The sequence below is a fragment of the Glycine soja genome, chromosome 13 (assembly GCF_004193775.1).
Source record: "Glycine soja cultivar W05 chromosome 13, ASM419377v2, whole genome shotgun sequence".
NCBI lineage: Eukaryota > Viridiplantae > Streptophyta > Magnoliopsida > Fabales > Fabaceae > Glycine > Glycine soja.
In genome coordinates this window covers 16,902,078-16,911,254 of record NC_041014.1, presented here as the reverse complement: position 1 = coordinate 16,911,254, position 9,177 = coordinate 16,902,078, and the positions used below count along the sequence as shown (strand labels likewise).

The 9,177-nt window shown below is 36.8% G+C and overlaps 1 long non-coding RNA gene and 1 pseudogene across 1 annotated transcript; one reads left to right on the top strand and one right to left on the bottom strand.

Moving 5' to 3' along the window:
- Positions 1-343: 343 nt before the first annotated feature.
- Positions 344-4,363, bottom strand: LOC114381644 (annotated as a pseudogene).
- An 887-nt stretch (positions 4,364-5,250) lies between these two features.
- Positions 5,251-5,693, top strand: LOC114380994. The gene is made up of 3 exons (XR_003659912.1): positions 5,251-5,261; positions 5,369-5,536; positions 5,615-5,693. It is a non-coding gene; the product is annotated as an uncharacterized LOC114380994 (long non-coding RNA).
- Positions 5,694-9,177: the final 3,484 nt, after the last annotated feature.

Here is a 9,177-nt window from a genome sequence, read left to right as displayed (position 1 = left end):
TTAGTACACTGAACTTGATGAAACCCATGATGTTTAATTTGAGCTTCAGATTTACTGTCTTCATGTTTAGTTGTGTCTGTAATTGAATAAACTGGAGAATAAATTATATATAAGTATGTTGTTTGTAAAAGTTTTATTTAATGAATTACATAAGTAAATTGATTTATTTTATAATTGCCGTTAAGATGAAACATTTTGGTAGTTGCAGTAGCTTGTATGAAATGTTATGAGTACTGATGGAAAGAGTTGAATCTCCCTCTGAACCCCTTTTCAACTCATCCCCTAACTAACTCTCTAATTATTCAACTAACTATGGGGGTTACATATTAATACTGGTGATTTTTTATTCTGATCCTGGAAAGGTACTTGAGCCACTTTTAGAAGTCCTAGAATTAAAACTGAACATCTTAACTTCATCAAAAGAAGGGTAACCACTGTATGGTAAAGCACATTCAGCTCTAGACCACGTAGTAGCTGATCTTATTTTTCCAAGCAAACTCATTTCCATGTTATCTTCATCAGACTCAATGCTGTCAATTTCCACCTCCAAAATTTTCACAACCTGCCTCATTGTTGGTCTAATACTAGGGTCTGTATGTGAACACAACAAACCCAAATGAAGCAATCTCTCACCTTCCTCTATGGTGTATCCCCCTTTAGCCTTCAACCTTTCATCAACTGCACTGTGCAATTGGCCTTGCACCATTAAGGACATCAGCCATTCAATTAGCCCCGACTTATGTTCTTCAATAGGTCTTCGTCCGCAAATTACTTCCAACACCAATATTCCAAAACCAAACACATCAGACAAAGTTCACGTTGTTCCTCTTTGAATCACTTCAGGAGCAATGTATCCTAGTGTCCCTATTACTCTTGTTGTGCTGACCACTTGTCCCTGATAATCATGCATACGAGCCAATCCAAAATCTCCCAGCCTTGCATTCATGTCCTTATGAAGAAGAACATTGTTTGCTTGAATGTCCCTATGCAAGACCTTAACTTCCCAACCCTCATGCAGGTATAGAATCCTTGTGGCTACATTTTTCAAAACTTGAATCCTTTCTTCCCATGTTAGCATCATTCCCTCTTCACACTCAAATATCCATTTATCTAAACTTCCATTGCTCATGAAGTCATAAACTAGAATCAAATTTCCCTTTTCTTTTTTGCACCAGCCTCTTAATCCTACAAAATTTCTGTGCTTCATTCTGCCAAGGCTTGAAACCTCGGCCAAAAACTCTCTCATCCCTTCTTCCCTTTCTTGAGGAATTCTCTTGACTGCAACTTCTACCCCATGCAAAACCCCTTTATATACCTTCCTGGTCCCTCCTACAGCAACCACATTCTCTTCAGAAAACCCTGTTGTTGCTGCATCGATCTCATGGAAACCTATCCTGTGAGGCCAATACTCCAGTTCCCAATCTTCAACTTCTTCTTGTGTCTTTCTTCTGCGGAGAACGAAAAATGCGACATAACCAAAACCAATGATTAACACAAACACAATACTGGTGACACCTACCGCGAAAGCTTGTGCTCCAGGAAACCACTTTTTATGATGAACAAATGAAGGCAAATTTTCTGTCACTAATGTATCACCAATTGAAAAATTTGAATCACTAAAACTCCAAGCAAGAATCTTAGCACTGTCTATTATCCTCCCTGTTGAATAATTATTTGATATCAGTAGTGATGTTTTTGTTCTTCAACTGGGTGTTGACATCAGCCACAAACAGTTCACTTTTCCTGGTTCCTGATGCTGTAGTAGTCTTTGTATTGTGAAATTTGAAATTAATATTGTTGCAAAGGCAGAACAATGGAAATTTCAAAATATGAAAGTGCGAACTCACATGTGGAAATCTATCAATGAATTTTGCTGCATTAGCAACTTCAGTGGCAGCTCTGATTTCTTCATTTGTTGCCCCATCCTTACCATAGGCAATGTTTTCTTTGATGCTGCAACTGAAGAGTATTGGTTCCTGACTGACAAGGCCTATAAGCTTTGGTTAAGGATTGACCCCAGGCCTAAACCAGCAACCACTCCATCTTGCACTGCAGTCCTGTAAGCTTTGGTTAAGGATTGATTGTATTGAGCTATAGCTTGACTCTCGCCTGTAAATGATGCAACCTGCATTGGAGGAATGTGTATCTTTTATATTCTACTGTCTACAAACATGTAAAAGAACAAGATTGACAAGTTCCATTATGAAGATTGGCATACTTGTCGAATTGAATCAATTGTGCGCTCTACTACAGTTGCTGCTTCAGAATAAGCTGCTTGTCCATGGGATGGCAACTTTGCAAAAGTAAAGCTCATCATGGAACCAGAGATTACAAGAGGTGGAATACAAGATAGAAGGACAAGGGTTAGAAGCCAACCCTTGATGAATGCTATGACTAAACGTCCTAAAAAACATGCCACACACTGTATGAATTTTCCTACCTGGTATTATCACACAAAGGATAAAGAAAAAGTTAATTTTTATTTTTATTTTAATTTTGTTGTAGAGGAAATAGTGATGATTTGGTAGTTGTAGCTTTTCATTAATACCTTCTCTCCTAGGGCTTCTTGAATAAGAAGTGTGTCACCTGACATCCTTCCAACAACCTCACCAGTATTGGTTTCCTTGTCAAAGAAGCTGATATCTTGCCTTAAAATTGCTCTGAGGTATAAGCCTCTTATTCTTGCTGCTTGTCTCTCCTCGGTGGACACCCAACAAGCAACCTCTGAGTAATCGTTTACCCAACATATCCAACCATGAACACTCCTTCATACTTGATTCACTTCTTGTTTGTTCTTTTAATTGGTTACTTTCATCCAATAGTCTTCATGATGCAAACCATTTACCTTTCAAAATTTAACCTATACCTCAATTTTTTTCTTGTGTTTTTCGTGTAATTATATAATGAAAAGAGAATTTATCTCTAACTTAGAGATTTTTCATTTGTTGTTTGTATAAATGCTGTTAATAAAAATACAAAGTATATATCCCTAACTTTTGGCTTGTTGTTTATATAAATGTTGTTACTAATGGAACGTGATTGAAATGAAGATAGTAAGACACAAAAATACTTTGTATAAATACTGAGGCTTGAAATACTCCTTGTGATTATTATTAAGAGAGTGCAAACTAAAGAAAATATTACTGAACTGAAATGGAACAAAACACTTTGGTTAAAAAACCTTAGACTTGATTTCAGCTGCTAGCCCTTATGGGTAATCCACTATTCATTATAGTAAATGTTAGTTAGTATCTTATCACATCATGCTAAAAAATGATTATGTTGCTCTAGATCAGTATCTGTCTATGATCTATGGTTCCGATTTATTTTATATGCAACTTATGAAATTATAAGACTGACTTGGTAGGGTTGAATTGTCGATCTAAATAAAAAGAATTTTGTTTCAACTTGAATCTAATTTAGGAACATCTCTAATAAATTATAAGGTTGTATAAATGAATTAAAATTTATATATTCTCTTTTATGATCTCTAATTAAACTATGAAAAATTAATAAAATAACAACTAAGAAGTTGTCTATACTAGTATATTCAATTTTTTTCTTCCTACCCTTAAAAGTAAGAATCTGTCTTAATTTATTTTGCTTTTCTCAATACATCATAGGACCTATTTTTATTTATTATACCATGTGTTTTTTTATACATGTGTGTGACTTGCTTGGTCGGCTTTTCACTCAATGAACAATACTAGTGGCACTGTTTTTTTAACAGTATTTTTATCATTGATTGAAAAGGTTTAAAATTTATTAGGTGATGAGTACTACTTCTAAATATATATACAAAAAGAGTTATTAAATGGCCTGTGTGATCCATCAAAATTCAAGATTTTTAATAATAATATATTTGAACCAATCATATAGATTATGTTGAAGAAAAAGATCCAGATAAATACAGTGTTACTAAAATGGTCTTCATTCCTATTAATTATTTAAGAACTTCAGTTTAATTCTAAACCATCATTTTGTTGAAGTTAGCAAGAGAAACAGAAGGGTACAGCAGAGGGGGCTTGGTGGGGGCTTGTTGTCTATTGTAGGGCAAGGTGGGGGCTTGTTGTCTATTGTTTGTTTTTGTTCCTGCTAGTACAAGATTCCTTCTATGTATATCTTGAAGTACCTCTGGTACTTTTTATTAATATAAATTATCTTTGCATTTCAAAAAAAAAATACTATTTAATACCTTTAACAACTAGAAAGAGTAAAAAAAAAAATAATAAGAACAGAAATACCAAGATATTAATGGAAGATCGGAGCATCCTGGTCGTGTACGTGGGGCTGGGACAGGGGTTACAATTACGCAATACTTTGGTCCATCATCGTGTCGGTCTACCAGTTCATCAAACATCATTGTAGAACAGTTGGCTGATATAATTGGTAACCTAAAAGAAGAATGGCAAAGACAGGCTGAACAAGAAAACATTAAAAGAGAGGAGGTGTGGATGAGGAGGGTTGAAGAGGAAAAACAGCGCACTATGGACACATTTAAAGGACAAATACAAGAAGCTATCAAGTTGGAGTTGTCACAAATTGTATCACAACATTCAGCCCCACTTCAGCCAAATGATATACAAGTATTAGCAGCAAGGGTAAGCACGAAGGGAAGCTGTGCAGCAGCAGAGACAAATGCATTAGCTAAAAAACCCTCTGAGTTGAATGTTGAATGGTGACAATGTCGGCCTGCATGTAACCGTTGAGAACTCCAACAAATTAGTGGCAGTGGGCAAACGGTGCGACAGTTTTGGCACCATCCACAACGTGCCCTATGCTGATGATGTTGTTCGCGTGAGTGTGGTGGAAGTTATTTTCGGTGATGCGGAGGTTCCAATCCCTACATCAGAAATAAAGTTTGTCAAAGAAGCTTTAGGTAGTTTTGTTCCATGGCCAACACATTTGGTCAAACCCATCTTGCCTGAGGTACGTAATAACATTAATTCCTATAATTTAAAATGGTTACTTACGTAAGTCTTTTTTAAATGTTTTGTACTCCTGTAGGAAGCAGAGAAGGATGTGAGCTCACCATTGAAGACTGTTGAGGAGGAAAAGGCAGCTGAGGTTATTGATCCATTGGGAGAGTTGGTGAAGAACTTGTTCGACATTTACCAAAGGCCTGTTGAGGTGTCATGGGATGGTGCTAAATTTGGGATCAATAATGTCAAAGATGGCTTCTTCATCACACACGCTGATGTGAGCGAGATAATATTAGGAGACAAGTGTTTAAACATCTCCATTCTACAACTATGGCTTATGTAAGTGTATACCCATATTAGCTCAAACATTTGTACACTGTAGAATTGAGTTAGCTACCTTAAATAACCTATTAACTGTATTTTATGAAACCATGAATTTTACATAGGTTTATTCATGATTGGAGTGCGAGCATTGGTTATGGACCATTGTATGGGTTCCTTGAACCTCAGTGTATCCACAATGCAAGCAGTAGACGTCAAGAGTGTGAAAATTACATTGGAAGGTGGTTGAAGGAAGCAGGAAAACAAATTTACATAGCACCTTATTTAAACCAGTAAGTTGAGCAAATAATGTTGGTCGAGTACGGTAATGTTTAACATATTGACTTAATGAAGTATCTTTACCTGTTCAGGGCCCATTGGCAGCTCGTTGTATTGTGCCCAGGCGACAATGTAGTGGTTTGGTTTTGTTCTTTGAAGAAGAAGCCGGATGCTACCATCAAGGGTGCAGTAAACAGGTTAGTGCTGCCTCTACCGTGCCTCAATACTCCTACAACAAACCACCAATGATCGTAATGCTTTGTTTCTATTTTGAAAATAGTGCAATGAAATCAGTCACCAAAACTGCAGAGGGAAAGCCACCTCAGCATGGGCCTCAGTGGATTGAAGCAAAGGTACATGTTTATTTAAATTCCAAATGCCATATGGATGTCATTTCTGTTTGCGTTGACTGAATTCACAACGTAATGTGTGTGCGTATGTCGTGTAGAGTCATGTTCAAACAGGAAATTACGAGTGTGGATACTATGTTATGCAATGGATATGGTGCATCGTAAGTGGTGGATTGAAGGATGACTGGATTCACGTATGTTTCTGATTATTGATTTACTTGTTAATGTAATTAGACGTCATTACTTTTTACCTGATGCTATGTCATTTACTAATAAATTCATATATACATGTGCAGTGGTTTTCTGATCGATCACCGCTAACAGAAGAGACCATGACCACACTCCGGCATAAATGGGCGGCCTATTTTATCCAAATGAAGAAATGTGAACCAAGAAAAAATTTGATAACTTAGGAACAGTTTTCGTGTAGGCTAGAATTTTATTTGTCTGCTAAGAACAGTACATTGTTTAGATAACTTGAGTTGTATATTTAATTTAATTTTCTCTCAGCTTGAACAATTTCCTATCCAGCCCTTCAATGTGGCCGTGTGCCTTGAACAGTATATTGTTTCAGTTAATGCTTGAGTTGTATACTGAATTTAATTTTCTCTCTGCTTTTTGTTTCACTTAACATTTGATAACTAACTTTTTTGCTTGTACTTAATTGTCTATCATAATGTTGTCGTGTCATTAACTTTTACTGTTACAATTGCTGACTTTAAACCCAGCTAGGTAACTTACACTCAGGGTGGTGCTGACAAGGACTACAAGGAGTGTTATGAATGTGGCTGATTTAGAGGTTCAGCTCCTCCAGAGCAAGAAAGGAAGACCAAGAGAAGAAGATCTAAGATAAGGAATTCCCAGCTTTTTCATTATTAATCCTTATGTTATTTACATAGTATTTATAGATCCTAGGAAGGAATAATTTGCTTCTAGAATTGGTATAATCCTAGGAATATTACATAACTAATTCTGTTATGGCTGCTTCCCCTCAGATATACAGCATCAGAAGGAGGATTGTGGAAAATTGCGTGAGCTGCAAAATTCTCACTAGATTCCTTCAGACGAAATCCTTCAAATAGGTGGGCTTTTTGACCTTTCTTTTGAGTATTATTTCCTTCTGCACCCCTGTGTTTGTGAGTTCACCCTCTGTCATTGCTGTTATGTCTCTGCTGCCCTCCATTGAAGCTTCTCTGTTCATAACAAGGAGGTACCCCCACCTCCTTTGTTTAAACCTGCAGGTGACCTGAAATTACCATCAGGGTGGTGGTCACTTTGTTGTTCCTCTAAATTACCATATTAAAGTCTATGATCTATTGGGTTTGTTTGTTCTTGTTGTTGCTACAGGGGGACACATCAACCAAGCTGTGACCTTCAACAGATCTTATTACAAGGTAATCACTTCAATGAACAAATGGTTGAGTCACTAGGGATCCTTAATTAAGCTCTGTGTCTTAATTTAATGACTTTAAAATCAACAGACATTATATATCATGCATGTATCCTTCTAAGAAGCATTTTCATCTGCTTTTAGGATTTTCAAAGTGCTTATATCATCTTTTTATTCCTTAATTATGTGCTCTTATGATTATATTTGACTAATTAAATGTATATTTCTCCCGATTATTATGATCAGGTTCAAATTATAGGACAATTGTGCACGTACTATAACCTGAACAGCCATCCACAAGGCTTGGGTTAAAAATAAAACCGTGGAACCAGCACATTATTACTGCACAATTTGCTGTTAAAAAAAAAAAACATTCCACGACGGTTCTAAGGAAACGACCGTCGTAGAAACGTGATGTTTCTGAGACGGACCTACAAAGCAAACCATAGTAGTATTAATACAAGTCTACGACGGTCCATGCCATACAACCGTCGTAGAACACGTTTATCTCAACGACGGTGTTGTTACGTGACCGTAGTAGTATTAACACCGTCTCTTACGACGGTCGTCCGCAACAAAACACCGTTGTAGTGATAGGACCCTTCTACGACGGTTCTGGGAAGACAACCGTCGTAGTCTGTTGTTACTTCTACGACGGTGGTGTCCCCATGCCCGTCGTAATCTGTTGTTACTTCTACGACGGGGCTGTTGACAGCCGTGTTTGAATTGTGGACCTTACTACGACGGTCCTTTGGAAACAACCGTCGTAGAACAAGATTATGTCTACGACGGTGCTGTCCTTATGGCCGTCGTAGTCTCTAGTAAGTTCTAAAGACGGGGCTGACCGACAGCCCGTCTTAGAATTCTGTAATATCTACGACGGTTTTCTATAACCGTCTTTGAAAGCCATCGAATTTATTACGTCGTCGCAGACGACGACGGTCTTCAATCGACGTAGTATACCCATTTAAACCGACGTTGAATTCTGCTTTTGTAGTAGTGTATTGAAATAGCAGTCAGTCAAAACTGGAACTATTTTTGGCTGGAAACAGATTCAAAGCTCCTTCTTCATGCTTACTCCAACCCTCTTTCGGTGCCTTGGAATATTTACACTAGATGGTTGAATTATATAAATTACACTGCGAGTATTAGTTTTAGAATGTCTAACATTTTCCGTGAAGACAATGCTTGTGCTGACAAGCTTGCTTCTTTTGGTGCACAACATACAAGATATATTTGGTGGGACTCACCATCATCTTTTCTTTCCCAGGAACTCCTTAGGTAAAAGAATGAGCTCCCTTCCTTTAGGTTCTCATAGTCTATTTACTTTGGATATGGTTTGACCCTACCAATTGTTTGTTCTCTTTTTCCTTCAATATATTCAAGGTGAGTCTTTTGGTGTTGCTGAGGGTTGAGGTGCCATGTCAATCCTTGTTAGCTTTAGCTCATCTTCCGTTTTGCTACTAAAAAAAAAGAAGAGAAGATGAGGAAAAATAATAGAAGTATATCATTATACCCTCTAGTGTAGGAAAAGGTAAATGAACAATAATTGGGAAAGGGGGGAAATGAAGAACAATGATTTTATATGCTCTTTCATCTCTCATTCTTCTCCTCAAATTTCGAAATCAGAAAAGATAAGTTTTAAAAACTTCATCCCCTTCACTTCCCACAATACACATTTTATTGTTGCTGAAAGATATGGGTTGTTTTCAGGGTGGAATGTTCAATCCCCACTTCTTTTTTCTATTTCTAAATAACAATTTAGTCTTAAAATCAGTAGTATAATTGAATTTTATAACCATATAAGTAAAAAATGGTATTGGTCAATTTAATCATATAAAAAAAATATTAATTTGGTCTTTGAATTTGACCGTGAATTTGACCGTGAACCTTATTGATATTAATTCTAATCCCA